Genomic DNA, 9,257 nt, shown 5'->3' on the forward strand with positions numbered 1-9,257 from the left:
GTTGATATTAGCCAACATTGATCATTCTAATAATTAATCAAGGATCATGTGACACTTAAGACTGGAGTAACAGCTGATAAAAATTCAGCTTTTCATCACAGTAATAAATTCTATTTTAAAGTATGTTAACACGAAAAAACATTATTTTATATTGTAAAAACATTTTGCAATATTACGTTTTTTTTTCACTGTATTTTTAATCAAATAAATGCAGCCTTTATGAGCATAAGAGACTTCTTTAAAGACTATTACAAGTCTTACTGACCCCAAACTTTTAAACGGTAGTGTATATAAAAATTAAAGAATTTTAATAAAAATAACATATCAAGGAAAAAACATGTAACATGGTCAGCACTAACGCATTTAATTTGTCTGCTACTTTTTGCCAGCCCTCTCTCCTTGCTTTTGCAGACTTTGAAGTGTTTCCTGTCGTTTTAATTAAAGACTCAAATTCGGCATAACCTTATAAAAGCTCTTGTTCTGCTTGGGCACGTTCTTTGACCATGCTGAACAGCCAATAACAGCGTTGCTAATCATTGTTTCTACTATCGATACATATGCCCTTTTAATCCAACGCATGAACGCGCAATTATCTCAGATAACTCAATCCAGCGATACTAATCATAAACAACAGGTGTGTTCGAAGAACCAAATTAGCCGGATCATGATTAGCACGATGATATCATCTTGGATGTCTCATTTGATCTCGGATGTTTTAAGCAGCGTACGAAGAACGAGCCCCAGATCTCCTCCTTCTCAACGTGACAAGATGTGTACATTTTTTCTTATTTTGCCTAAATATCATGCTTAGTATGTATTAACAGCTGTCAGTAAATTATACGTTTTGGCATTTTTGATTCAGAATGATTCACAAATGAATCAGTTTGGGAGTGATTTGATTGATTAATTAAAGTACAATTCAAATGAACAATTCTGAGCATCACTGGCTGTGATCTATTGTTTTAGTTGAAAAAATATTTAAATATTAACAATAATTATATTAAATATATTCAGTAAGAAAGCTATTAAATTCAAAACATGAACATTTAAATAAACACAGTTTTATAGCATTTGTCCTTTCCAGTCCTAGATTTCATACTTTAAGACATGAAATTGTGAAAATTGGCATTATAGCATTGAAATGATTGGAAAAACAAGTATTGTTTGGTCTGAATTCATCTTAATTCATAGTCTTCAGAAAATTCACCCATCTAAATAAGCGTACAGAAACTGAAGATTGAAAGAGCAAAAGAGCCCCAAAGTTTTTCTCACTTCTGGAAACGAGTTGTCAAAAGTCAAACATGACGAATGAGGAAAATAAACGGATACAATCTTTAATGACATGAGAGAGATAAACCCGAGTCGTGCCAGCAGCACACAACCGCTCTATACATGCAATCCAAACATCATTAGATAGAAACGGCAAGCTGTGGCCTTAAGACATTTCGTGATAACAAGAAACTGTGATCTGACACCATAAGCGGCTGCAGTCTCAATTCTATCTGTAAGATAATCACGGGGAGCAGGAGTGAATGCCAGCAGTGGGTGTATGGCAATTTTAAATGTCCCTTTAGTTATGACATTTTTCTAGGTAATAATATGCTCTGATCTATAACTAATGGTGAAGTCAAGGTGATAATTAAAGAGGCTTGTTTTAACTGTTGGCCACTGAAGCATTTCCTAGTTCATTCCTGGCTCACCTCGGTATCCTAATTAGTCAAATTAATTAATAAATGGGCCTGTTTCTCCTAACAAGACTATTAGCAGCCATGAATGAGTGTAGCTAATAAGAACAGATTGCGCCTGTATTTTGACCTAAAGGGGCTTATGTAATTTGTGAGTTACAAAGTGTGTTTGCGCACACCAGTGTGTGTCTTTTTGCACTCAGTAGACTTCTGACAGTAATGAGCAATTAAGGTATAAAATAAACAAAGACTTGTTCCACGTAATGGTTTTTGTATAATCTTTGACTGAATTTCACTGCATTGCTTTCTGCAGATATGTTCACAACTTTAAATGCCTATTGCAGAATATGCAGCATTTATCATTTTTCTTATTTTTCTTAGTGTTTTTTACAATGCATCGTCAATTGGCCATATTGGCAGCACTGAATCAAAAGAAACTTTGCTGCTCAAAATGGTCAATTATTGTCATGTTTTGGTCTATACTAATCGGTCAGACTGGGAAAAGCATTTGGAGTACTATAGACTGCCAAAAGTTATAACAAATCAACGAAAAGAGTGCACAACACTGTCTGAGGAACAAAATGCGTTTGTGGTTGGCCAAACTGAACCAGGATTTCCAGAACAAGAATCTTGACTGCATTTGTGTTTGTTCTTTTCATTTCTGGTCAGATAGGCTTACTAAGTTCTTCTCTATATGATTTAACAGCTTTCCAGTTGTTTACATCCTAGTATCACCAATATGGCCGTGCATCAAGATAACTGACCAAATCGTGACGTAAGTGCAAACCCTCTATTAAATAAGAGGGATTTGCTCTTTTTATTTAATTCTGCCATAATGCAGATGTTTGATGAAATATGTTGTACACGTATTCTAAAACACAATTTTCAGAAATGATCCTGTTCTTGTTCTTGGTTACTATGTCTTGTCCTTGTATCCTCAAGCATTGATGACTGTTTGTAGTCGTTTTTGTGGTAGCTTCATGAGTCACTGGTTTGTCCTGAGCAGAAAAGCTGCCCAGTGTTTTTGACAAACATCCTCCAGGTCCTGTCAGCTCTTTGGAATGTACTGAAATCTATTCCGCAGATATCTTAAATCCAGATATCTAAATCCAGGCTATCATAATAATAAAAAAGTTGTCTATCTATCTACACTCCCAGTCAAAAGTTTTTGAACAGTAAGATTTTATTTTTTAAAGAAATCTCTTCTCCTGAACAAGCCTGCATTTATTTGATCCAAAGTACAGCAAAAACAGTGCAATTTTAAAATATTTTTGCTATTTAAAATAACTGTTTATATTTTAAAATGTAATTTATTGTAAGTGATTTCAAAGCTGAATTTTAGCATCATTATTCCAGTCATGCGATCCTTCAGAAATCATTCTAAATATACACATTTGCTGCTCAAAAAACATTATTATTATTGTTATTATTATTATTATGTTATAGTAGAATACAGCTGAGTAGAATTTTTTTCAAGTTTCTTCGATGAATAGAAAGTTCAGACGAACTGAACATTTTGATTTGATCACAGGAATAAATAACATTTTAATATATATACGAATAGAAGTTATTTTAGGCCTATAAAGTAGAGACTTCTTTAAAAAACTATATCTGTCTGTCTGTTTGCTTTTAAGTGAAACATCACCCAGATTCTGCAAGAGAAGTAAATTTGTTATGATTGTATGATTATGATGTTTGTTGTGCTTTTCTTGTCATTTAGGATGGGCTTTTCAGAAACCCATGTGACATAAGGAATGGGGCATTTTTGAATAATTATCCTTCTGAATGCTGTGTATAAATGTAAATGTATTTTTTAAAGACATTCTTTACTCCATGTAAAATGAAAGAGCTTTTATTAAGCTGCTGATATAGTTTTCTAGTTGGAGTCTTATGTATCTTGTGTAAGTATACAGTGTACGATTTGGACATTTTAAAAAGTATTATTTATATATTTTTTCTGTTCAGTGTTTAATGAGGAAAAATGATTTGAGTATAGTATTTTTTAGAAAATGTGTTAGATTAAAAAGTTATTAGTAGGTACTGAACACAACTATCATGCAACATCTCAGAAGTCCTCAAAAACTTGAGTTCCAGTGATTTTTTGTCACAGATGTGGCAGAGCTGGACAGCTCAAGGCCACACACACACACACACACACACACACACACTGAACATCAAGGCACAGCACGGCACTGCCCTGAACTGGGTCACAGCCACAAAACATAACAGTCCTAAAAACATCCAGTGCATCACACAAACACTTTTAATCATTTCCATGCACTATATTTACAGGCATACAGCAAACTCACTTACTCACTCAAAAATAAAAAGCCCATTTTCATTTTATAAGCAAACTTGTAGATGTTTGTAGGCTGGTTTGCTGTCAGACAGTTTAATTTGACTATAAACCATTTGACAAACTTTCCTCACTTTTAAAATGGAGTGAAATAGCGTATCATAAATCCGTTTCTATGCCTCAGTGGTTGTACGTGAATGAGTGTGTATGTGTGTTTTTCAGTGTGAGTGTTTAACCCAGCTAAGCTTGTGTATATATATAGTATGTATCATAAGTGTTCATTATGCTCATAATTAACTCCCTTTGGGATTTCATGACTGTCTTTACTCTCAGACACCAAAGAAAGTGGAGATAAACTCTAGTTTTATTTAAGAAATGACTAGGCACTATATTGTGTGTTAAAGGGATAGTTCACCCAAAAATGAAAATTTGATGTTTATCTGCTTACCCCCAGAGCATCCAACATGTAGGTGACTTTGTTTCTTCAGTAGAACACAAATGAAGATTTTTTAATTCAATCCATTGCAGTCTGTCAGTCATATAATGGCAGTTAATGAGATCCACGGCTTTGAGAGTCAAAAAAAGAACATACACAGACAAAACCAAATTAAACCCTGCAGCTTGTGACAATACATTGAGGTCTAAAGACACGAAACAATCGGTCTATGCAAAAAACTGAAAAGTGTTTATATCGTTTTTTTTTTTACCTCTGATCCACCGCAATGTCCGACTGTCCTGAGCGCATTCACAACAGCCGGCACGTGACATGTCAGTGTGCACTGGCATAATAGACGCATGCGCGGAAGTAATTTGTCGTGTGCGCATACGTCACTCATTGTGTACACAGTGCAGAGTACTGTGAGTACGACAGTGTGACAAACCTGAGTTTTCTCCGGGTCCTACTGGGCAGAGTGTGGAAGTTTCCAATTGGTCTTTCCTATGTTAATTGGTAGCATATATAAGAGTGTGTGTGTTAACTGGGTGGGTCACTCTGTGTGAGTCTCAGGAGGTGTTTTGGTTCATTATGTAAGATTTTGTTGAATCTCTAACATTTGTTTTTCCTGTGCATTTCTTATAACGTAGTTTTTTCGGCTTTAAACAAGCGGGTCGTAACATAAAATTGGGCTCTCGTCCGGATTGCTACAGTACATGTACAAGTAAATGCATAGAGTTTTTGTGTGTTTACCTGTGTAAATGAGTAGACTTCAGATAGTTAGAGTATCCTCAACTGGATTTTTAATCCCTCCATCGAGGCACTGTTTGTTAATTTAGTTTATTTTTCCCTTTTTTTTTTTTTTTAAAAAGGTTATTCTGGACGGAGGTTTTAAATCTGTGACGGGGGTATGCTTCAGGCTTTTGGTTTGAAATGGCAATTGTTTTAGCGTGAGTTTAGCATTTAAGTGCCGCCCCAAGTCCGGTACACCATTGAAGATTAGGTCGTTTTAGTTTCATTTGTAGTTAGGAACTGGACTCTCTCATTTTTCATAAGGTGACACTTTGTTGTTTTTCTTATCGGTGTTGTTTGTGATGCCTACCGAATATCAAGATAATTTGACAAATGACTTGTGGTAAGTCTTTATTTGTCTTGTAACGGTGAGGTTTTCTATTTGGAGCATGTTTATTGTGATGCCCGCTACTCAAAATGGTAATTACTTGTGCTTATCCTGATTGTTGCAACCGATTAGCAACTAAAAGATTACGTTTACTTGCACTAACCCGGGAGTGTGGACTTTTCGCCGACTCCCAACTTTTGAGCCTGATCGACTGAAGTTATGATTGCTTGCTCTTCATCACGTGCCGGCTGTTGTGAACGAGCTCAGGACAGTTGATCATTGGGGTGGATCAGAGGTAAAAAAAATGATATAAATACTGTTCGTTTTCTTGCACAGACCAATCGTTTCGTGTCTTTAGACATCAATGTATGGTCACGAGCTGTAGGGTTTTGTTTGTGTATGTTTTTTGGACTCTCAAAGCCTACATCTTGGATGCCTTGGGGGTAAGCAGATAAATATAAAATTTTCATTTTTGGGTGAACTATCCCTTTAAGGATGACAAAAAACAACCAATAATTTAATTATTATTGCCTTTTCAGTTTATTTGTTTCATTTTCTGTGTGTACTGTAGCTGCATGAGTAGTGCTCTAAAAATGTTATTCTATTTTATCTTATTTTATTATTTTACTATTAATAATGTTTGAAAAATCTCTCTCGATCATCCTCCATAAAATGTTCTCCCTGTTGCTCTTGTTCTGTCTCCATCCATCTCTCTCTGTACGAGCTGCCTGTACAAGTTATCCATATATATGCATAAATGTATTATTCAAATCATCTGTGCATGTCCCTATAATCTGCCCTCATTTGCATAATCTTCACATGGGTACTTGTGCATTTCCCGCTCTCTATCCTCACTGACTGGACTGTGAGCTTTTCCCTGTTGCCTTTCCCCGTCCTCTTCCATCAAACTCTAACTCTCTCTCTTCTGTTGATTTCATGTTTTAACTCGCCCCTACTTCCCGCCTCTCTCTGATGAGACCTCTTTGAAGTCACGGTTGTCACAGCAACGACATGATAGTGAGGGGATGGTTGTGGGCCGTTTCTCTGTGGAACGCTGGGGATTCTCTGATCGACCCAAGTCTATAAATCAAATTCCAAAATTAGCCTTTTTTTTCTTGGTAAGTGAATGCGGTAATCATTCAAGCACAATGGTAAATGCTCACCCACAGTAGTGTTATTTTTCCCCCCGACAGGTTTAAGGACGTGTCTGCAATCATTGCGTGCCGTCAAAGCGGTTTCAAATGTCACCCCGTCTGTGATATTCGAGAGTGCAATAGTCGTAGAAGCAGGTCTGAATGCAGATTTTTAGGCCGTCCTTGAATGGAGATATCAGGTCAGTCAACAGCACTGTGTGTTATTTTTATCACACATGTATTGGGTTTCCCCACCAGGGGTCTAAAAATAGACAAAAACAAAAAAAAAAAAGAGCAAGGGAGAGGCAGTTTAGTGAGGAGTGGGAGGGAAGAAGAAGAGAGAGACTAGGAATGAAAGACTAGCCCGCTCCTCCTCCTCCTTCTGTGGTCTCTCTATTGGAGTGGATCGATCGCAAAGACCCTCAGAGGGTCTCAATTTCAAGACCACCATAAAGTGAATTCTTTATTACAAACTGCCAGTGGCAAAACCTTTTCAGTGTATGTATGCAAATTGATGTTCAAGCTCTAGAAATTGGATGAAGCCTATATTAAAGAGGAGATGGTCTGAAATAGTTTGACAGATTCATGCGTTTAAATAAAACTGCTTTATAAAATATTTTAGCTTTCAAATTTTTCCGTCTTTTTCTAAGAAATTCCAACAAGTACTGTTTTGTGGTTCTTTAATGTTTCGTAACAGATCACTTTAGCGCTTCCGATCAAGCGGCACATAAACTGATATAACTGACTCATTAACTGATATAACTGACTCATATTTAACAGTTAAAGCACAAAATAAACATGAATGAACATCAGGTGGTATTTTATTTATTTTTTCTTTCGCAGAACGATGTCAGTACTAGTGTTAATTTTGTCAGCTGTTTTCAGTTTTAGTTTTAGTCTCGTGTTAAATGTCCTTGATTGTTTTTATCATATATAGGTAACCTTATCCTATTTTATTTTAGTCTAGTTTCAGTCAAAGAAATTCTAAAGCATTTTAGTCTAGTTTCAATCAATGAAATCTTCACCCCATTTTCATCATGCTGTATAATAGTATCTGAATAAAAAAAAATTAAGAAATTCGTAATAGTAATTTCAATCATTCCAAATTGCGATAGCCTTTGTTTCCCTATTTAAACAGTGGAGTAAGTGCATTTAGTCAGTAACCACAATCGCAAACAATTTAGTTGAGATCCTATGACAGAATACAGACTGGCTGAGTCACGCTTTCATTTTGATCGCTAAACTCTAGCTTGTTTGTCTGTGTTTTCATGTGTTTATGAAGAGTCAGCTTGTGTGCATGGTTGCCAGATTGCACAAAAATAAATAAAAATAAAAATCACCAGGCAGATAACGTATCCTTGTAGAAGCTCTAACTAAAGGATTTTAACTCTTGATATCTGGCAACCGCACACATGAAAGCTTGTGTACAGCAATATTTTGACAATAATAAAGAGTATTTTGGTAAAGTTTTTATATTTTGAATACATTTTAGTCTCGTCTTTTATCATCAGCGAAATTGGATGATGATATTGTCATAGTTATTTGTTATTTGGTTTATTGACAAAATGGCAGTTGCGGCGTTATGATTGGTCAGATCGCCTGTCAATCAAACTCCCTGTGAACATCAATTGGCAACAATATTGTTAACCTAAATGTGCATTTAAGTTCATTGATTTTATTTAAAGTTCACCTAGAAAGTAAAAGTTCTGTCATTAATTATTCACTATTTATTGATTGATTCTCAATACAATAGTGAAATTGATTAAATTTCCCGTTTAAAGAAGACCTACTATGTCCCTTTTTACAATATGTAATCTAAGTCTCAGGTGTCCCCAGAATGTGTCTTTGAAGTTTCAGCTCAAACAACTCAGATCATGTATTATATAATTTTGAGTGGAAACAGAAACACACAGTTTTCTGAGTGCACACATCTGAAGCACGCGCCCAGAAAGCGGCTGTTGCGTGGCATGTAAGTACTAAACTAAATTCTCTTTCATGTCTTATTGCGCTTAAACTGTTAAATACACACAAGTTTATGTTAAAAGCACATAATGACTTACAAAAACAGTCTGTTTTCATCATATGTCACCTTGAATTTAAGTTAAACTATTTTAACATCACCAAATCAACATCAATCCGACAAATTTCAAACAAATTTGAAGGGTTACTGTTGTTCTCTGCTGTTTGGTGCATTTCTTTTTATCTTCTTTTTTTATCACTGTTGGTCAGTTAGAATGATGAACAAAGCATAAGAGATCCGTTGAATTATTAACTCTAAATCTATTTTTCAGCTCTGTTATTGATCCTGCCTGAATTGACTGAATGTTAAATGTCTTCAACTAAGACACAAGAAGTACCCGAGGAAAGAGAAGGTGGGTTGGTGATTGTGTTTGTATAGTACATTGTATAGTACACTGTCAGACAAAAATGTGCAGATAGTGTACCTTTAGAGGTGCAATAGCTTGTCACTGAGTATCTTTACCTCTAAAAAGTCCATATTGGTATGTACACTTATGGTACTATTATGAACCATTTAGGGGTTAAGAAGGCACAAAGGTTACCCAGTGACCAGCTGTTGTATCGCTAAAGG

The sequence above is a fragment of the Garra rufa genome, chromosome 17 (genome assembly GCF_049309525.1).
Source record: "Garra rufa chromosome 17, GarRuf1.0, whole genome shotgun sequence".
Taxonomy (NCBI): Eukaryota; Metazoa; Chordata; class Actinopteri; order Cypriniformes; family Cyprinidae; genus Garra; species Garra rufa.